This window comes from Electrophorus electricus, chromosome 6 (genome assembly GCF_041902795.1).
Source record: "Electrophorus electricus isolate QZ-2024a chromosome 6, ASM4190279v1, whole genome shotgun sequence".
NCBI classification, from domain to species: domain Eukaryota; kingdom Metazoa; phylum Chordata; class Actinopteri; order Gymnotiformes; family Gymnotidae; genus Electrophorus; species Electrophorus electricus.
The window spans coordinates 28,914,454-28,937,425 of record NC_137502.1 but is presented as its reverse complement, the minus strand read 5'-3'; positions in this window follow the sequence as shown (position 1 = coordinate 28,937,425).

Here is a 22,972-nt window from a genome sequence, read left to right as displayed (position 1 = left end):
AACTGCTTGATCCCTTCTGAAGAATAAATGCATCTTATTAACCCATAATCTCCCAACTGACTGCCGTTATACACTAGAGGTAGGGTTTGAAAGTAATCCTTGCCCTACCTTAAGGCTGTGGTCGTACCGTGGCAAAAGCATTGAGAGGCAAGGCTTAGACTGGCTTTTTTATGCTGTGCTAAACTCTTCGACCCCAGGGAAACATGGCCATTTTGACCGTGTATGCTCATTGAGCAGGATATTGTATGCTTGTAGCACTGCATGTGGGTCGAGACGGCTCGTCTCCACAAGAACAGGACCATTTGGCTCTGAAGGTGGCCATTGAGTGACAGAATCTTAGACAATTAGTGCCTGGAACTTCAATATTACAAAGCTCTGTGTGCATTCTGGCACAGGATAGTGTACCTTGTCCGTCTGATGCAGTTCTGTAAAGGAAATGGTTCCCTTGTTATTTACGGACATGCTGTATTGAACAAAAACTGTCAGCTATTTGTAAAATGCTACGGAGTACAAAGACAAGCCAATAAAGATATATTGGTTAACCAGTTGCACTGTTCTGTGTTTTGCATACCAGTGTATTAAAAAAAAAAAAGGTAACTGCATACTTTGGCCAGCAGGGAGCGCTCAAGGTCCATCTTGACTCTGCAGCTAAAGCATACGCATGAGCAAGTGGTCGCTAACCACGTTCATAAAAAGCAGAAAGGGATCGGGGCGACTTTAATCTTCCCGTCCCCGTACCTTTCTCTGTCGGCGGCCCCCTGCCTGTTTGGCTGTCACGCAGCGCATCGCGGCCGTGATGGGTGGGAGCTGTCACGGCGCCGGAGCCTTTGACGCCGGCCTGTTTGTGCCAGCCGTCATCACAGCCGCAGGGTCCTGTCAGCGCCCGACAGGCCAGCGGGGAGGGGCGGCAGGCGCCATAGAAACGCATTCATGTCTTTTCGCCGAGCGCTGTTTTATATTACCTTTTTAAAAAAAAAAAACACCTTTTTTTCGCAAAATGTAGCTGCTCCACGCGGTGTATTGCATGTTGTAGCCCGCGTTTGAATAGGCAGCGCGTTGCCACTGTATTCAGTCCTAAGAGGCGGGTAAAGGCCGGCCAGTTTTTTTTTTCCCCTTTGCCGGATACTGTTGTGTCAGCCGACTGAATCCTTAATGGGGTAGCTCACCTGCCTTTATGGCATGACTGTGCACACAGCCAGACAGTTACAATGACTTGGCAGCCCAAGATGAACTGTGCTGTGAGTTTTAGAGTGCTTGTCTCTGCTCTCAGTTCACTGTACATATGAGGCCTGGGCCGTGTGAAGCTTGCAAGACCTTACGGGCATGGAGCGGCAGGCGTGTAGAATGTGGGCTCGGGTCCTCTGGGATTTGAACTCCTCCGGATTCAATAGTACTTGCATGTGTTTTCACTACAGTGCGGAGGGGATTGTGACTCTGCTTCCTGCAGGCATTAAGAGTTGTTTCATAATAGGTCCAAAGCTTTCAATTTCATCCCACTCCATGCATTCAAGTCAGGTACTTGCCAAATAGCAAACTCGGATACGGCTATCATCAGGCTCTCGCCAAACCCTGTTGGGAGGACAGCGAAAACATCTCCATCAAGCAAAGCGTTCACAGCAGATGGTTTGTTTTTCTATTACTTTCATTCCTTCCGGTTCAACTAAAAAAGGTAGTAGAGCAACATCTGTGCCAATCGCAGGAGCTCTGGATATTACTGCACTTTCGTAGACATATGTGCCCTCCGTTCCTAACGTCCTCGCTAACTGGACTGTCCCTTCAGCTGATAAGAACGCACTGACCCCCTCCCCCTAGCCATCGTGCAGACAGAGGCTAACAGTTCAAAAAGCTGGTTCAGAAGGTTCAAAACAGCAACATTGCCCCATTAAAGGTTTGCTTCCTCAGAGAAGCAAAGGAGCAGAATATGAAAAGAGACTACTGCAATCTTAAAGGCCTGGAAATTCACATATGGGCTTGTCCTATCTATTTTCCACACTCGAATGAATCTTTTTTAAACCAGCATAGTATGCAGAAAGAAAGATAGTGCTTGAATAACAAACTATATGAGCCACATACACCCCACCCACCTTTTAGATAGGTTTGCACATAAGTTCATTAAATCAAATGTCAGATTCTGGCGACTGCTCATAATGTTGTGGGAATATGTTAGTGGACGCTTTGGAACTACCAGGACTTCTACATAAATGGTTCCTAAAATGTGACCAGACCATCTCAGTCCCAATAGTACACAAAGTAAACAAACTGTAGAAGACTGTACATTGCCACATATTTGTAAAGGATATATTTGATCCTTCCAAGTGTAAAGGATATTTATTTTCCATCCGTTTGGCTCCATTAGATTTTGCCCCATGCACACTTTAATCTCATGCATGTGCCCAACTAGTGTGTTAGCGTTTGGTTGAAAGTAACCCACAGCACAGCTATGCCACCAGATTGTTACAAGAATGCAATGGGAATTTTGTTTGTTGATTCGCAGGGACCAATTTACTGTGGTAACATTTTCTGTAGCTCCCAATGTAATTGTGGCAAACTGGTGTCTGTTGCCTCTTGACAGTCAGAACTATAATTACAACTGTTGTGAATGACCCTGTACCTTGGCCAATGAGGTGCAAATGCAAAGGTGAGATTGGCCGTTATTATCCAGACAGTGATATGGAGATACAGTTATGTTAATGCAAGATGTAAATGGGGTCTTTATGTGCGACTGTCTCCTTGAATACCCTTTGGTCTTGGCTGACTCTATTCACCACCTGACTCAAGGACCTACTTGCAGTTGTTTTAATCCTGAAACCTATTAACTCTACTATTACACTATTACTGTGGCAATTGCACACACACAAACACTCTCTCACACACACACACACAAACACACACACACACACACACACACACTGATATTCCAATGTAGAAAATGATTGTAGACTAAAGATCCTGTTCAGTCAAACATGAAGCTGTTGGGGGAAAATTCACCTGTTATCTTGAAGGTGATTAGGAGGCTGTCCTCTGACAGCATCCTCGGACAGGGACCGGCTATTTCTGTATCGTCCTTATTGGAGAGACAGGTGTGAGGATGACAGCAGCCGCAGAGTCGCCGTGGTGTGCCGAAGACTTTCCATCAGCCTTCTGGAGCAGGACGGTCAGGGCATGATTCAGCACGGCATTATGGGGGATGGGATCTAGGCTGGCGGCAGGTGAGGGCGATAGCACGCTTCCCCCTTCACAGTCCCGCATCGCCACGGCAGCTGCACGCAAGAGGACTCCGGCGACAGGTGCGAGGGGAGGCGCGACAGCTTAGGGGGAGGGGGGTGTGTGTGAGGGGTGCAGGAAGATGGACAGAGGTGCAAACTCCTTGGTAGAGCTGGAGATATGGGGCCTGCTCGTGTTTTGGGAGAAGGGGCGAGGGAGAGAGAGACGAGGGGAGACGTGCGCAGAGCCGGATCATCACCCTGTCTGTCACAAGCCTTGCCGTAACCAAAGACGACAGGACACACAGTGGGAGTGTGCTTAGAGCTGTCTCCACCTAATCAACCTCGCTCTCTCTCTCCGCCCCTTCCCTCTCTGTCTCTCCCCACTGTTTCCTTGAATTAATCCTCTGATGTGATGTGACTGGGAGTGGGGAGTGTTTTGATAGATTACCCCATGGCCCATTTTTAGAAGCATCTGCCACAATCTCCCCTAGATCCACCACCTCCATACAGTATTCCTCATGCAGCGTCACTGCTTCTGAGCTCACTATGCTAAACAAAGCCAACTGTTATTCTGCAACTTTGGTGATGATTGCAGAGGCATAACCGAACCCTAAACTACATTCGCAATGATTTCACAGTTAAATATGTGGACCGTGAACTGTACATTTATAGACCTTTAATTGACCCTGCTAGATCTTTTAACACATCTTTAATGTATTGTCTTTTAACGCGGCTCCCTGGTTCAAAGATCTTTACGCTGAATCATCTGAATGGTTCTATTTATAACTCTTACATAAATTTCCCCGATATCTCCGGTGCTTGTAACTTCATTATCCGTGGTCACCAAGAGGAGGATGGATTCCCCTTTTGACTCTGTTCGTGGTTTCTTCCTCATGCCTTCTCCTCGGGAAGTTTTTTCATTGCCACTGTCATCCTCGGCTTACTCATCATGGGCCTGGTCCCAGATCTTTGCAAAGCTGCTTTGGGACAATGTCTAACCACCCCAGGCACTATTTATACTCCCCGCACACTTTCGAAACACATACCCTGCACGTACACTTCACTGACTACTTCATTAAGCACACCTACATTACAGATGTACAATTACTATAGTCCATGGATTATAGTCCATGTTTGTGCGCGCCCGGTTTGTTTGACGCTTATCACACTGTGCGTCACTAGTCTGTTTCTGACCACGGTTGATTGAGAGTTTTTTGGAAGGCATGGCCATTCTCAGCACAGCAGGGACTTGTTAGGTGTATGATAGTGGGTGTTTTGCTGGTGTGACTGTATGAGGCACAGCAGTGTTGCTGGAGATTCTAGCCTTGTCAGTCGCACTGCAGAGTTAGAAGTGGTTTGCCTCCCTAAAATATTCATCCAGCAGCATTCCTGTGGTCAGAAACTGACCTCTGATAAAAAAAAAAAGTGGGTAGTTTAAAATGCGTTTAGGACGTTGTTTTTTTTTGTTTTGTTTTTTGTTTGTCAAATTCTTGTTGAGTTGGAGATGATGCAAAAATTGTGCTCTGGAATTATGCCCTGGAAATTGTCTATGAGAAGAAATTTGGCCTTGTGTGTAAGTCTAAAACCAAGCATTTGATAAAGCCTAAATCCATTTTAAACTATTATCAACACTGAGCAAAGTCTATTTTTGACATTTAGGACCGGCGCATTCCTTTAAGGCTGTTATTTTACTAGTTACATTATGGACACATTTTTTTTAGTGGGCATACTCCTCTTGTTTCAAACCACTAACATTTAAGCCTTTTCCTACCAGAAACAGTAGGTGGTATCCAACCATGATACATTCAGAGTAGCAGAGTGGTTCCTGCTGGGTTTTGTTCATACCTTCTTGTTGGTAATTGCTCTAGACGTGGTTAACCATGTGTGGAAATGGCCTAATCACACACAATAGCAGTAGACACCGCCGAGCTCCTGAGTTGTGAGCCTGTGCCAGATGGCTCCCTCTGAGGAGAAGTGCTTTGGGGAAATGACCAGCAATGACAGCTCAATGGATTGGAACTCTGCCACATCCTGGTCCAGCCCACAGGTCCTTGGGTTTTGTAGAAAAGGTGTCTGTTGAGTTCCATGGTAAGAACAATGCGACTGCGTTGCATGAATTGTAGATTTTGAACTATGGGGGATCATAACCCAGGCTAGCACAATTATGCTCTAAAGACACATGGATTTAATTGTTTATGAGAGGGAGGAGCCTAAACTCGCAACCTGTACTCATATGAGAAGACTATGTTATGTCTGTAGCTACTTACCTAAAGTAGAGTTGTACCTAAAGTGGCGCAGTGGTTCTTTTATGTGATAAAGGAAATTGTAGTAAAACAACAAATTACCCAAGACCATGTAAAGTGCATTGTTTGTCAGAGCAGGGCAAGTGAGGTTACCCAATGGGGGTACCATTAAACATTACATCAGACATTTCTGTCATCCCCTGGTGAAGATGAAATACAATCACTATCCCCTTTTAATGTCCAATTAATATAAAGAAAGAGAAAGGAAAAAAAGTAATTGTCAGTTTTTTTATATAGTGCTTTTTACTACACATGTTGTCACAAAGCTGCTTTATGGGTCCAGATCCCTAATGAGCATGAAATAATTAACACCGCGTAGCAATGACGATTCTTTGGAATGTTCAGAGTGGATCTCAAACCTAACAGAGCTTTGCATCATTTAGCCAGAGGAAACCAATGCGAGCAGCTGATTCAGTGAAGAGATGACAAAGTCAAACGAATGAAGCGAGTGAAACGATCTGGCAGTGAAACAGAGTCAATGAGAGGTGTTTAAAAAGCGTCAGTCATCAGAGATGAGGATGACGAGCCCGCCGGACCGACAGCCACTTACGCCAGCCTGCTCGTCGTGGTGTAGACACACTGTAAAAGTTTAATGAGAGCGTTTTAAAATTCCAGGATGAGTGACTCACTTGCGCATGAGGAACCGAGCTGTGTTTGCGGATGTCTCTGACACTGGCATTGATTCACAGAGTGCAATTTTTAGGATAAGGAACAAACTAAATGCTTCTCTTTGGTGATATGTGTGTTTGCATATGTATGTGTGTGTGTGAGAGGAATATTTTAAATGAGGAAAAGAAAATAGTGGGACTTTTTAATATTAGATACTGTTTTGTTTTGGAGCTGGAGGGAGAGGTGGTAGGGTAAATTCAAAGAGGAAAGAGTGCCGTTCAACAGAGAGGTGAGGTCTTGCTGAAACCCCAACTTTCACTCCTCCATTTCAGTCTGTCTATATTTAAAAGGGTACAGATACTCACAGGATGAAGAGGCAGCATGAAGAGGTATAACAGTGGGGAAGGCATGCGTATGCAAGCCCGTGAACGGCACATATGATACAGAAATCTGTGTCCACTACCTAAAGATCTGCACAATTTGTCAGTGGAATAGTTTTAAGCACACAGGAAAACAATTTGGACTCAAACCACTTCACTAAACCCCTTTTTTATGAACAGCTGGAAAATATTTTACAGCAGAAGTCCATTACTGGTGATAACACACCGTCTAAATTTTTAGCATTAAGAAACAACAACAAATAAAACAACAGGTGAAATTGTTTTGGGAACCATTCCATTTGAATGTAATATTGTATATGGTCATGACAGGTTCTTAACAATGTAGCAAATGATGTATGAACACCTTCCTGCTCTACCTACTCACTTAATAGCAGTGTGTCAGACCCTTATGGACCTAAAACTCTTTGAAGAATATCTCTCCCTCTCCAGCTTTCCCAAGGGTCATCACCATGGCAACCTGGCACTCCTGCATCCTATTCCTATAATAGGAGAACAGCAGAAGAGGTTAGAGGAAAAGAGAGAAAAATGAATAGGAGAGAATGAGGGAGGTGTTGTTTTAACCTGGTTCTTCATGCCTAAATCTCTGTTTTATGTGCCCATAAGGCATTCCTGCTGTTTTCGCCTGGAGTATATAAGTTCATTGTAGTGCCCTGTCATTCTCTCTCTCTCTCTCTCTCTCTCTCTCTCTCTCTCTCTCTCTCTCTCTCTCTCTGTGTTGTTTTAATGCTGATCCCTAAAGACTTTTGTAATTGCTCTGTGCTCATGAGCACAGCAAGGCTCAAAATACCATTCCATAAAATCAGAGAGGGAGAGAGACAGAGAGAGAGCTATCACGTAACATGTAACAGGTCAGAGCTTGTACTGTCAAGTCTAATACGTGGATTGCGTTCTCTCACTCTACACTGCAGAAATAGTGTCTGAGGTGGGGAAACAGGCAGAAGCCCCCCTGTCATCACAACATCACCTAAATAACACTATGGGCTTAATATCAAAGGAATCTTCATAGTCCAGTACAGTAGAATGTTAGGGTGTGGGTGTTTTAGGGTGGGGGGGGGGGGTTATGACTAAGTAGAATGCTGTCTTTATGCAACTGGAGTGAAACAATTTTTGTTATTTTTGTTCTGTACGCCATCATACTGGATCTGAACTGTGAGGTTAATATGCAAAATATGGAGCTACAAAGTATTGCAAAAAGTCCTCACCCAAAACTACTCCTTCTGTCTCTTTATACGCCCAAACTTCCCACTTTTCCAAATCCTGCACTAGCTCTGCTACACCAGTCATGTAGTTATCTCTGACTGTCTCTGACCTTTCAGAGCCTTCCTCCGACAGTGTGACATCAGCCTCCAGCTATCTCTCACTATCTTCGACCTTTCAGTTTTGTTTGTACCTACCTCATTGGAACTCGAAATTGCTGCATCCAGCGAGGACCTCTTGCCTATTAGCCGGCTTCCTTAGCTTTATCGGCTCCACTCTGTTGCCTCAGGTCAGTTGTTAGTGTCCATACCACTTAACTCCTAGTCATGGCCCCTCTCGGTACATTTGCACCAGGCCTCACCCGATGACCTCCCCCCCCCACTTGGTGCATTAGGACTGGGGGCATCGAGGCCAGTGCTCCCCCAGCTCTGGCTACATCCTCGTCTGAATCTTACCTGCCTTCAATCTCTTGTGAAGCTCCACAGTGCCGGTCTAAGCTGACCCCCCCCCCCCCCCCCCCCCGCAATCACCCCCTAAACCAGCTAACTCCTCTGATTTCTCAATCAATCCCAAATTACATTCTTGCTCTGATTGGCAACCTTACCTGCCATACCTGCTCAATGGCTTCCTTTTGACTGGCCTACCCATCCTCACCAGTGCGCACTACTTTCTGCTACCTTCTTCCAAACCTTCTTCCTACTAATGAAGGCTTGAAGATTGGCTGCTTCCACTCCCCTCTGTCCCCTTTTAACACTCACCGCATTACCCCCATCGACTTGACTACTTGCAAGTACTCTGGCGAATAACCCCAAACCAACCATGCTTATTGTCAAGCTTGCTCATGGTTCTTTCACCTCCAGAGCTGTACCTAGCGCTGGACGTCCCTCTGCCATGAGACTGCTGACCGTGACATTTTTCTCATCACACATTTTACTTTACTGTGTCATGGCCTATCAACTCGTTGCCCTCTCAGGGTCCCCCTTTCACCTTAAAAGACCTTCAATTTCTCAGCATCTTCTTGAAGTGACCTCCTTCCAAGTTTCCTTCACTATGAATAAGCTCATCCACAATGCCGCTGCTGTGCCTGATTTCATGGCCGTGCCCTGTTGCACCAAACTCCAGCTCCTGTGTCACCTGGCAACTGTTGTGTGACATCATCATCCCCCAGGGGCAGTTCTTCATCTCTTATCACTTTATCCTCGCCTTCTAGGCCTCCTGCCTGCATGACTCAGTCTTCCTGAAAATTCAGATTTAGCTCATCCTCCACGCCTCTGCAGTGGCTTTTCCTTCTGCTACCAGGATGATGTCTCTTTCCCGACAGACTTGCAGCTTTTTGCCGACACCACGTGTAGTACAGCTTCAGGGGTTTCTACCATGGACACTGGTTTTAATTCATTCCTTTAGCAGAGGATTCTCATCTGCCTTGTGGGAGCTTTATCGTATCATCAGGACCATAATTCTCTGGGGGCACCAATGGTCTAAAATTCAGAGCATCTGTGCCACACACAGACGCACATCCAATTCCAACTCCTCAAAGCCCACTTTCCTTTTGGTATCTTTCTTTTTTTTTTTGGTTAATTATTTTCATTTTGGGATTTTTCCCCATTTTTTTCCCCCAATTCAGATATAACCAATCCCCCCTGTCACACAATAACTGCCAACCAAAAAGGAAAAGGGCTGTCATGTGCTACACCCAGGGCCAATCACCACATCTTTTCAAGTTGCAGCTTATGCAATGTCAAGGGGCGGAGTAACACACTCAGAGGATGGCGTTATCTGTTCCTTTCTTATGCATGAGCACACAGATGCCCATGATTAGCCAATGTTGCTTGTAATTGACAGGGGAAAGTGAGCACGCCATCCCTCCCTCCCTGACAGCACAGCCAATTTTGCTCTCTCAGCATGAATGGCTGTGTCATCATCAGGGATCAAGCTAACAATGTCTCTGTGACAAGGCAAACACTTTTCTGTTGCATCTCTTAGGAGCCCTTCTTTTTGGTTTCTGTAGCTTTGATGCCCCAAAGGATTCTCTACCTCAAATACATGTGACCCCGCCTGCCACTCTCAGATGTAACCATCTTCAACCACAACAAATTATTTTTATCTCTCAAGTGCAGCAACCTGATCATCTAGGGAAAAACACTCTAGACCTTTTCCTCCACTTCCCGTTCACTCCAACCCCTGTTATGCCATGTCCATCTTAGAATTGGTCAAAATGCCCAGCCAACCGATTTTCTCTTTACCCCCAAAAGTGGCTCCATCATCAACCAGCTGGTTCCATCACCATCTTCTCTAAGACCTTTTCATGAGTGGTCACCCACCTGATTACTTCTCTGACTCTTTCAGGATTGGCCCAGCACCCTTTCGTACAGATAAGGCATCCCGGATCACACCGACACCTCAGATGCTGGTCCTCCCAGGCATACCATGGTTACATCAGCATCAAAAAGATGTTCTTCTCCCTATTTATACTCCCAAACTTCCTTTTTTTCTCACAAATCTCATGCACCTCCCCCACTCCCATTTCCTCTCTGGTTCTGATACCGCTTGCACTCTCTTTCTCTCTCTCCATATCTTTAGTAGGGGGTGCTGGCTTCTCCCACCTATGGAGTAACTCACCACTTTAGCCCAAGGTTCACCCCACCTCCTACAGTTTCCCGATCACCTCTATTCCAGCCCCTATTGAAGGCATGGTCTGCAATCACAAATTCACATTTAAATTGAGTCACTGCTAGTGGCTGACTCATATTGGAATCATAACCATTCTTATACAGTCATCTAATATTGGGGGATCAAATCAACAGCACCCAATTGATATATTATCAAATACAATTGTCATATAATAGTTGTCTTTGCAAAAGATTCCTGAAGTTTGTAAACCATATCTCTCTGGAGATGATCTGCCAAGACTGTAATGCAGTCATATTCAGTTTCTGTTTATTCTGGGGACTTCTTGCCTTTATTCTTCTTGCTTTTATCCAGTTTATTCTTTAATCAGTAAACGTCATGCTCTGATACGTTAAGGTCAAGTCCACAACACTGGGCTGGATAGGGGCTGGAATAGAAGTGATTTTGAAACTGCAGTGGGGAGAACTCGAGTGAACTTTGGGCTAGTGTTCTGGGTTGTAAGCTAATAAGAAGTCTATAGTTCTCGCTGCCTCTTCAGAGCCATGACCAAACACAACCCCGAAACCAGCTGATCACTCTACTGCCTTCTGAATGTGGCTTCAGGAACATCAGTGCCCATACTGCCAGACTGAGGACACAGTTATTCACTACAGCAATAAAGCTTGACTAGACCTCAGGGACTTCATCCGTACTACAACAACAATCATCACAGACCTACGGGTGATCTGAACATTCCCTAGGACATTCTTAGTGTATTCTAGTGCATCTCAATCAATAATATTATAAGCCTATTTTTGAATTGCTCACCGTATATTATTATGAACATTATGTGTATTATTCAAAGTATAGTATAATGTATATCATCACTTTTGCACATTGTCCCCTTTAACAGCATCTGAAGCTGCTAACATGATTGATGACCTCACTACTGCCCATTGCTATATTGCTTTGTTATTGTTCACACATGACATTTATGCTGGAACCTTGTCCAGGTCACTGTCATTTAGTACTGCATCATTCCAGCCCCCCAAAGCCTTCTTCTACTTCATCTCATATTTACACATGCATATTTCATATTTCATGTACGCCTATATGCACATATGAGAGTGTGGCACCTACGTACTTTCACCACTGGACTACCTTGTATATATTTTATATTATCTTCTATATATTTTATTTCACTACCTTGTATATATATTTAGTTTTCTCATTTACTTTACTCCACTATATAACTCAGCGGAGAAAGCACACTGTATTTCGTTGTACCTTTACAATGACTATAAAGGCTATTCATATTTGTATTCCTATTCGTATCCCATTGTATGACCCTGAAAAACTACACCAGGTCTCATCTGTTCACTTTTCCATAAACTATTACCCAGTCTTTTCTGCACCTTGAAGCTCATCAGAGGTTTGCATCTTGTGCCTGTAAGCCTGTAAGTCTTTAACATGCCTTTGCTTGGTTAATGAAATCAATCGTTTACACAATTCTTTTTTTTTTTTTTTGTGATTATGAAAAAATATTATTTGGTACTCTACTAAGGCACTTCTGTGATGTACCGAGTCACTATCTACTGCTAAGTAACACTATTTTATTTTGACAAATCTAATATTTTGGCTATGTTTCTGATTGGTTTGTTTTGACCCAGTTTAGCCTCATGATGGCCCAGTGTGCAGGTTGTGACCCATCTTTGGTTGACAGAGACGTGACAGAGACTCCTAACCATCTGCTGGAAATGCTCAAAACTCTTATAAGCTCGTATGTGTGAACTATTGACAAATTTGTCAAATATTTCCTCAGAATGGGTGGACAGTGTATAAAAAGGGTTATAATTCCTATGTGTTTCACATAATATGAATTTAAATATCGTTCATTAATCCTGACCCCACAGTCAGTGTTTCATTTTAAAACTAGTGTCATAGGGGTTGGAAGCAAAATAACAAGAACTGTGTTAGAGTCTGCACTCTGCCTGGAAAAATGTGCAGGCATGGCAGTAATAGGGAAATACGGAAAGAAGAAAGAACCCATGACTGGATGTGACATACACTTTTCCCATCTGAATTCAAACAGAAAGACGTTGCTATGTTGCTGCCTATGGGCTGTTGTATTTTGATCGGAGAACTTCACTGTGTCTGTGTGCGCCGCTTGCGGGAGCCGTTTTTTATCTCTGCATTTATGAAAATAATTCCTGACAAAAGAAGGTGAAGGAGAAAAAGGAAGACGTGGGGAGAGAGAGAGAGAGAGAGAGAGAGTGAGAGAGAGAGAGAGAGAGAGAGAGAGAGAGAGAGAGGGAGTGAGAGTGAGAGGCCAAGAGAGTTCCAGTGCTCTTTCCCAGTCTACCATCTCACCATGAAGAATAGTGCTCTGTGCTGTCAGGCCGACACACCTGGTCTGCATTGAGATGCATGATGCTAACCCCTGACCACACACACACACACACACACACACAGTCCCAACAGCTCTGCTCACAGGGCCATGGCTCTGAGCATCACTCTGCCACATCTTCCTCATCAGCATGCACAGGCTGTTGCCACAGATGTCAGGTTCTTCCCTCTCTGCGGCTGCTGCCCCCCCCCCCTTCCTCTCTCCCACTTAGCACATCGTCCCATCGCTGCGTTCTCTCTGGCTATTTGCCTCAACCTCTTCCCTGTTACTAATCTCTCTCTCTCTCTCTCTCTCTCTCTCTCTCTCTCTCTCTCTCTCTCTCTCTGGTTCTCTTCTTAACGCATGACTACACAGCGTGTGTGTGTGTCGTGCCATCCCAACTTTATGCCTCGCTCTGCATCATACCAGGCATCTCTGCATCATACCAGGCATCTCTGCCCACTCCACAGCTTCTCAAACCGACTCAGAGCTCATAAAGTATGGAGCCGAGCTGAGAGTCAGCCAGGCTGTGGGTGTTAAAAACCAGGAAAACAATCAGTTGTACTGTACTTTGGATTTAACTTCCACTTCTTCCCAGAAAATGTAACATGCCGCCTGCCCCATCGACACATGCCCGCACATTAACATAACCTAAATTACACCAGGGGTGTTAGAAAGGGGAGGAGATGGCTTTAAATTGTGGAAACACGTGGCCAACAGTTTGTTCTTTATCAGACTGTACAACCTGATGAATGCTGCCCTAGCCTTGATAATCTCCATTGATTGCAGACTATTTGAGTGTCATGTCTGCATTCTCCTTGTCTCCTGTTACAGCCATTCGCACAAATCTTGATCCTAAAGCGTTCTGACATTGTTTTCAGCTTCACAAATACGATCATTATGGCTGTAACAAGCGGCAGCCCTGGGGAGGGAGCGTCACCGTAACATTAATTAAACATTTGATTACCGGTCTTTTGCAAGCTTACCCAAGGGTGGAATTGGATGCCGTCCTTTACTTTATTGACGGACGCTTTCCAGCAGAGCTCAATTCGATTTGAAAATTGATAGGACTATGGAAAAAAGACCAAAAAAAAAAAAAGTCTCTTACAGGGATACAACTAGACTTCGACTCCCCCTAACCTCCACCCCACAAACAATCCCTCCCCCTAACGAATTTATCGCTTTTCTGAGAGAGAAAATCGATTCTACTGTTCCCATTGCACCCTTCCCTTAAAAGGCCTGACTGCAAAGAAAGCAATTTGATTATTTTCATAACTAGCTGAAGAGGACAATTCCCTGATTTGCTCCAGGCATAAATTCATATTTATGTTAATGCCTGTGAGTCACAGACCATCAGCTCTCCAAGGAAATATGTATGAGTAGGTGCCAGGCAAAAGGTCAGCGTGTTTCACAGAGAGGTCAGGCCTGGTGTATGTAGGTGTTGCTTTGTCTGTGTAGAAGTGGTTGACTGCTGTCTGAACATTTTTGTCACATTTTCACCTTTATCTGGCACTGACTCTCCAAGAGTTATAACTGTGTGTTTAGCGGTGTGACTCGTGCTTAACACACAAGTGCACCTCATGGTAAATATTTGTAGTGTTGTATTCTAGAAATTTCAAGAATTTCTGTGTTGATACTGTAGCGTTGATACAGAAGAAGGGTGAAGAGAAGACATTTCTGCTCAAGAAGGATTTCTATATCTCTGTGAAGAATCCATTAACAAACCTTACAAAGAGCCTAAACAAGCAGAAAGGGAAAAGCTATGCCTGGGAATATGTGTGTGTGTGTGTGTGTGTGTGGGGGGGGGTAGCTAAACTGAAAACACATCACACATATAGTGACACATTTCAGTAAAAACTACAGAAACTACAACTACAATCCAACACATACACATAGTTCAGTTATTTACATTAAACATTAAATTTAACTAAACGAGGTTGCATGGCATTCTGGGACACCTCGTCATCTTCCTGATTGGTCCACACCTTAAATCCATTGGTGGATGCCACACAGCCCTCCACCACAAGTGTCACCTGTCCTGGTGACCCACCAAACCCCAACAAACAGTCTGTCCGCACCCAAAGTCCTGCCCACTATCCTGTCTGGCATAAGTGCTTGACAGTGAGCGTCCCCGGCCCTCTCTCAACCACAGTCCATTTGGCCTCCTGGCCCAACACAGCTCTTCTCTCAAGGGGCAGGGGGACTTCCCATGCCTTCTCACTGGGGTGGGGGCACTCCCAAATGAAGGCGGTGAAGCTGAAGATGGCAGTGGAGTTCCAACAGCAGACGTGTCTGCTTCTGCTCCTCCTGGTTATTCTGCTCCTCCGACTCGTTCTGCCGCCATAGTTCACACTCCGCCTCCTGTGTCATACAAACCTTCTCCTCACTTGGTGCTGCTGCCTTTTGTGACTTTTGCTTTCTCTGTTGTCAGCTGCATTGTCAGTGCTGATGAGAGTGCTACTCGTGTGTGCTGCCCACAGCCCTTGGGGATCTTTAAGCTCAGCATTTCCATCCTGAGGTCGAGCGCGGCCCCGGTCATTGAGTTAGACCGTTGTCACCTCCCAGTGATCCAATGTGCTGTTTGTGGGGTGAGGGAGCATGCCTAGTTATTGTAGAGGCACTGACAAGTCAGTGTCAGTGAGGACTATGAGCTTTTGGCAGCTGCTGGCCCCTCACTGAACATCCCCCTTTCCAGGTCCCTTCCGGTTCAGGTTCGTGGCATCGACTCTGCTGCCACTACTGCAGAGGCTGCTCTGCACATCATCTCCTCATGGAGCTCCTTTACCACAGTGTGGCATTATTCACCCTGCCGTTCTTACGCTGAGGTCAAGTTCTGATTGGAGGCTGGCCAGTTCGATGATTTGTACATGCTACCTCAACAAAGCAGCACATTCAGGAACTGTCGTAGCACTTCTCGAACATTAGGTATGCCTCCCGAGCCATCAGCCATCCACTGGGGGATCACCTATGAAGCTTTCGCCTCTCCAAGAGCAGCTGCCTGACTGAGAACCCTTCCGGCACTTGTCTGAAGCTTCGCTGAAGGACCATCGTAAATGCCATTTAGTTGCCGTGCTGTTCCGGCTGGAGATCTACAAACATTTGTGATGATTTTCCCTCTGGTGCTAAGCATAAGGTGACAGCTGCCATCCGGCTATAACGGGGCCCTTGCCATTGCCATGCTCTGTGCTGCTACAATCTCTCTCTCACACTCTTCCTCAGCCGGCTGCGCCACTAGCGGCTGGCTAGACTCATCCAGTAGGAGCCAGGCATAATGTTTTGGGAACTTTCCTCCGGGCGACTTCTATTTCACAGTCCGCATTCGAGTTTTTTGATTCACCTCTTGATTCCTTCCTGCCCAGTGGCTGCATTCCACTCCTGACATCAATGTGGCGTTGATGTGGAAGAAGAGTCAAGAAAAGATGTTTCTGCTTAAGAAAAGGATACTTTATTGTGAGGGTGCAGCATTTAACAAGGCTCACAAACAGCAAAAACAAGCAGAAAGGATGGAAAGGTCACAAAACAGAAAAAACATCACAATTACAAGTTTTCCCACACTAATGACTATAAAAAGAGGTATGAATGCATACACACAGTTCAATTAACACATAACATGTAACTAAATAAAGTCCCAGGAGAAAACACACAATTTTCTGATGCCACATTTACTTAACACTTTGAATGCATTAACGTTTTATACATACAACTGTATAGAAACAGTTCAGTACACTTGAATATTTGTTATACATCATAATATGGTCATATATTCTGTATAAACTGTATAACACTGTCACAACTCAGACCTTACTCATACTGTAGGTACATGCTCATATTCTTTTCTTAGATATATATTCTATTCAGTTGTATTTTATAATACCTTTGTTTATTTATTTATTTATTTTGTTTAGATTCTGTCTGTTTAAAAGGCAGGGGATGTTAAAAAAATGAATCTCGAGAATTTGGAGCATTTGCAGAAGTCAGAAGTCAGAAACTGAAAATAGAAATGGATAGCTATGCACACAGATAACAGATTACTTAAAGCTCAGAAGTCCATAGTTCTGTCCACCCAGATAATTTCACTTTTTTGAGGTAACCCTTTGCCCTAATAAATAAACAAGTATACTTAAAGTACAAAACTACACAGAATCAAAAGATTTAGTACTTGATGTTATAATAATATAATGTTCAAAATGATTAGAGTGTAATATTTATATTAATGAATGAAAAATAAGTAGCTGTGGCATTGAAATTGTTAGGTTAATTAAAATCCTGTCTTTACACAATGCTTGTTATTCAACCCAAGTGTCGGAAAATACCACAGCAGACAGCTCTTTGGCTTTGTTATTGCTACTGAGCAACTCACTTTTACATATCAATGTGATGCACTCGGCAGAAAGACAAATGATCTAAATATGTATGACGCAAGCCTGAAGCTTGGTAATCAGAGGAACACACAGGAACACACACAAAGAGAATAGCTTTGAAAATACAACCCCATGGCATGATGTAATAGGCAGATTGGATGGTTAAAGTTGATTCAACTCAGGTAAGTAGAAAATCATCAAAAAATATACCTAACTCAAAATAGTGGATTTATGTATGGGATATATTCAGATTTGTATACAATAGACTTTATTTATTTGGGTTAAAACAAAATGTGATTACAATGTGTGATCGGATGGCGGGAATACATATTTTCAACATGACTCAGAGTACTCAGAGTACTGAGAGTACTGAGTTACACTGAGACACAGAGGTTGCAGTGGGACCTGGAGACACTTCACTGACACTAAGTGCTACCTGGATTCATGCCAGTAGGTCTAGTCAAAGCACCTTTGCCAGTGCCTTTTGGACAGAAACAGCTTTGCACTCTAGAGGAGCATGCATAAATCTATGCAGTAATGTCTATTAGCGTGATGGCCTTGGCCTACAAACAGAGAACACCTATCATTGACATGAATAAAAAATTGTTTCTTGCTCAAACTAACAAGTGTGTGCATTATAGCATTAGAGTGTGTCTAAGACTTCTATCATGTTATGCTAAAGAATGATTTTTGAGTGTTAGTGCTCAAATGACGGCATGGCTAATACTATCAAGGCTTCATTTTGGCACAGTCCTGCTTTGTGGTGGGTGACTTTCAGCAGAAACCTTGTCCAAAGTTTTTTCCTGTTTCTAAACAGAGTAACAAGCAAATGTAATGCTCTGTCCTCTTATGTGAAATGTCCCTGCAGTTTTAATTTAGCTCTTAGAAGTTGCCTACCTATGGTTGAAATATCTGGAATCTTTGTTAACTTAAAATCAGGGTTGCTAAATTCATGCTCTCTCTGTGAAAAGGTTTGTACAACATTTGATTATGCACTATAATTTGGGTTTTCTGTTTAACTAAACACAATTACAGTGTTTTTAAAAAGTTAGTTGGAGTTTGCAAATCCCTTACAAGATGCTATGTAAAAATTAGGTTTAAATACAAAAATACAAATATAATCTCAGTTTTGTATCAACAGTGAGTATGTAGATGGCTTACAGGTTAAATAGAGTAGAGAGTAAACAGACAGTAGTAAACATTAAGCAGTCAATTTTAACATTATTGGCAGTGTACATCTACAGTGCAGCAGTGTTGATTATGTACATGTGGTGCAAAAAATTTTTGGTATTTATACTGTTGATAGTTTGGGAACTACAAGGCACCAACAATTCTGACAGTAGTACAAGTAGAGCAGAATTCTATTGTTACCTGGTAACTTATTTGTGCAGTGCACTGAGTGTGTGCATGATTTGTTGTAGTTCAATGTGTGGATTAAGTATCTGGTAAGGGATGTAACAGCTCAACAATTATGAAGGGGTTTTGAGGGACTGATTCAATGACGTTATGGGTCTGGGGGAAAAGGTATTCCTCCCTCTGCATGTGTTTGCATAGATAACTGGATGGAAGGTGGTTCAACAGATGATGACATGGGTGCATGGAGTCTACAGATGCTGACTGCTTTCATGAGGCAGTGAGCACTGTAGATGTTCTTCAGGGCTGGGAGCAAGCACTGGAGATGACCCACTGGAGAGCTTTCCTGTCAGCTGCTGTGCAGCTGAGATCCTATACAAAGACACAGTATGTGAGGATGTATCTATGGTGCAGTGGTAGAAGATCACCAGCAGCTGTTGGGGCAGTCACACTTTTTTTCAGTGTCCTCAGGAAAAACAATCATTGTTGTGCTTTCTTGACAAGCACACTGATGTTAGTGAACCATGTGAGGTCCTCTGAGATGCAGATGCCCAGGAACCTGCTGGTCACCCTTGACATTAATGAAGACTGGAGCATACTCATCATTCCTTAACCTCTTGAAGTTCATGAATTGTTTATTGGTCGTTGTGGTGTCGAGGGACAGGTTGTTATCTGCACCTCCACTCTATATGCTAATTTGTCACTGTTGGCAATAAGCCTAATCACTATTACGTCAAACTTTATAATGGTGTTGGTGGCAAATGTAGGGACACATTTGTGTGTGAATAGAAAGATGTTTTTTTGAAACTGGTTTCTGCCAACACCACTGTTTAGGCATACAAGCCCTTACTGCTTTCTAACTGTTTATCCGTTTTTTCCTTGGACTTGGCTATATTCTACATGGAAATTGGCAACTTCCGCTAGACATCAAAGACTAGTGGAAATCTACATCCAAAGAACTACCTAAAAATGTAAGTAACCTTAACATTTTTCTTTTTCTATCAAGGCCACTTCCGTTGTTCTTCAGTGTGCAGAGTGCAACATCTCTGTCGTCTGATTCTAGCGCTGATCCAGATCTTAGAAAGTGTTAGACCTATCCAGGAATTAGAAGTACAAGCTCTGGATGCCTTAGACAAAGTTAACAAGCCATCAACCCCTGCACTACAGCCCTTGCAGCAGTAGTTAGCTGTATAGCAAGGGCCGGGGTGCAAGCATAGGTTCTCTAAGCTAGTTATTCATGTAGGAGCTAATGACATATATCTTCGCTAGTCAGACATGACTAAAAATAATATTGCAGAGGTGTGTCAAATAGTGAAGGCGATGTAGTATGCTCTGGTCCCATCCCAATACGGTGCAGCAATATAGCGTACAGTCAGTTATCTTCGCTGAACTCCTGGATGCCCAAGTGGTGCTCACAAAACAATGTGTGGTTTGTAGATAATTGGGATGGTATCCATACTACCAGGGAGGGTGCTACTCTCTTTTCCTGTAACATAAGCCATAGTCTTATGACAGACCTAGTAAATCTATGGCAATCCAGAGCAGAGGCCAGGCAGCAGACAAAGAGGCTAAACCAACCATCTGCTAGTTGCTATGTGATGTCACCTGAGGTTCATCATATTGACACTGTGTCTGTTTCCCAAGCTAAGCAGAAATACAGAAAACAAAGAAAAGGTCTTAATAACCTAATTAGTATTAGAGTAACTGATTCACAGAACACTGCCTGCATCTTTCATCTAAAGCTGGGTTTACTAAATGTTGGCTCCCCAACATTTAAAGTGCTCATGATAAATTAAATCCTAACAGAACATAGATTTAATGTACTTTGTCTAACAGAAACCTGAATCAAGCCAAATGAGTACATAGCTTTAAATGAAGTGTGTCCTTCTGGCTACAGCTATGTACACCGCCCTTGTTTAACAGGCCGTGGAGGCGGCATTGCAGTTATTTATACTGACACATTAGGCATAAGCCAAAAAGCTGGTTATGATTTCGAAATTATTTTTACTAGCATAAATGATGCAGCCAGTCATAAGAAGCCCACTTAGTCTCTTCCACTAATCTGCATCTACAGGCCACCAGGACCCTTTTCAGAATTTATTAACAAGTTTGCAGATTTCCCCTCTAATCTAGTCACTCTAGTAGAAAGAACCATTATTGTTGATGATTTCAATATTTACTTTGATAGAGCCCAAGACCCTCTGAGACCTGGCTTTAGTTCTATATTAGAATCAATTGGTTTCAACAAATGTATAAGAGAACCCACACACTCTGGTGGACATACACTTAATTTAGTACTGACATATGGTGTAGACATAGAGCACATAGTCATACTACCCAAGTCTGATGCCATCTCAGACCATTCCCTCATTTCATTTGAACTACATATAATTCACAATATTATGCACCTCACTACCACACCAGATGCAAGATCACATCAGCCACTGCATCTAGAATTATTGTGAATCTCCCAGACTTATAATTTGTGACTAGGATACCCTCAAACCCCATAGAACTTGATCAAATGACTGAATGCTTAGAATCAGTATTCCACTGCACACTCAATGACATTGCTCCACTTAAGTATAAAAAAATAGGGACAAAAAATTAGTGCCTAGGTATAATGATCACATTCACAATGAAAAAAAATATTCGAAAAATATAATGTAAATGAAAAAATGTACAATGTAAAATGTAAAAATATAATATAAAATATAATGTAAGCTTCACTAAGCTTGTAGTTGTAACGTGTGGTGGCCCAAATGCCGCAGAGCGAGGGGCAGGACGCACAGACTCTAGCGACTGGGATGTACATTTATTAACATAAAACACTAACGGCACTCACAAGATTCTCACACGAGGAACATGAAACGGTTAACGTTAGACAGATACAAGAAACAAGAGTACATTTTACATTAACACGAAACATCCACACTTTATGCCTACAATAACCAACACCCAGCACACTTTGATACGGGTTTACATACATTTAGATGAACAGGGTGCAGGTGTGTACAGGTGTTGTTACAAACAAGACAGCCCTCCCACTGCATGTGGCGGGCCAAACCACATGACTCAGGGAGGCGAGCGTTCCGTGACAGTAATCTTCCAGCTTGCATGGAAGGAGAGCCGTCTCAAGTATAGAAAGGCACTTATTACTGCTCGAACAGCTTATCTCTTGACCTTAATAGAAAATAACAAAAATGATCCTAGATTTCTATTTAGTACAATTGCACGTCTAACTAGGAATAAAATTGACACCAATGCTCGGATTACAACATCCCATAATAGTAATGAGTTCATGAATTTCTTCAGTGAAAAAATGAAGCACATTAGAGATAACATTCAGCGTATTAACATGACATTGGGCAGCTAATTAGAGATCAGAACAACCAAGCCAAAAAGACTCTAGAATCCTTTACACCTATCCAATAGTCAGAAATTACATCTCTGATTTTGCACTCCAAATCTTCTACTTTCTTACTAGATTCACTGCCCACACACTTTCTTAAGGAAATCCTACCTGAACAAAATTAAACCTTTAGTAAATTGAATAAACTGCTCCTTGAATATTGGCTATATGGCTAAATCATTCAAATTAGCAGTAATCAGGCCAATTATCAAAAAATCTAACCTCAACCCATGTCAGATGTCAAAATATAGGTTGATCTCAAACCTTTTGTTTATTTCCAAGTTTCTAGAAAAGGCTGTAGCTCAGCAGCAATGCTCATACCTTAGTCAGAACCAGATTTATGAACCTTTCAGTCAAGGTTTAGGCCTCATCATAGTACAGAAACAGCACTGATTAAAGTCAGGGTTGATCAGGGTTGTGTCTCTTTGCTTATATTGTTTGATCTGAGTGCAGCATTTGATACTATAGATCAGAACATTTTACTATATAGAATTGAAAATGCTGTTGGGATTAGGGGAATAGCCCTTTCCTGGTTTAAATCTTATCTAGCCAGTTGTTACCAGTTTGGTAACATAAATGGAGACTTCTCAGCATACAACAAAGTTAGCTATAGCGACTCACAAGGATCTGTTCTAGGTCCTCTGATTTTTAATTTTTTTCTATATATGCTACCTCTAGGTGACATTATACATAATCACTGTGTTAGTTTCCACTGCTACGCTGATGATACTCAGCTGTATGTCTCAGCCAAACTAGGGGACATATATCAGCTTAGTATTATTGAGGAATGCATAAAGCATGTCAGACACTGGATGTTGAGAAACTTTCTCTCACTTAATCCTGACAAAACAGAGGTGCTTCTATTAGGCCCAGCTAGATCCTCTCTCTAAAATTACTCAATGAACCTCAATGGTCTCTCAGTCACATCTAACAGTTAAAGATCTTGGAGTAATTATGAATCCCAGTCTCTCATTCAAAGCTCATCTAAATAATATTTCTATAACCACCTCTCTCCACCTCATGAACACTGGAAATATTAGGAACATACTCTCCTCATACTATGCAGAAAAACTAGTCCATGCATTTATCCCTTCAACATTGGAATACTGTAATGCCTTAATATCTGGCTGTACCATT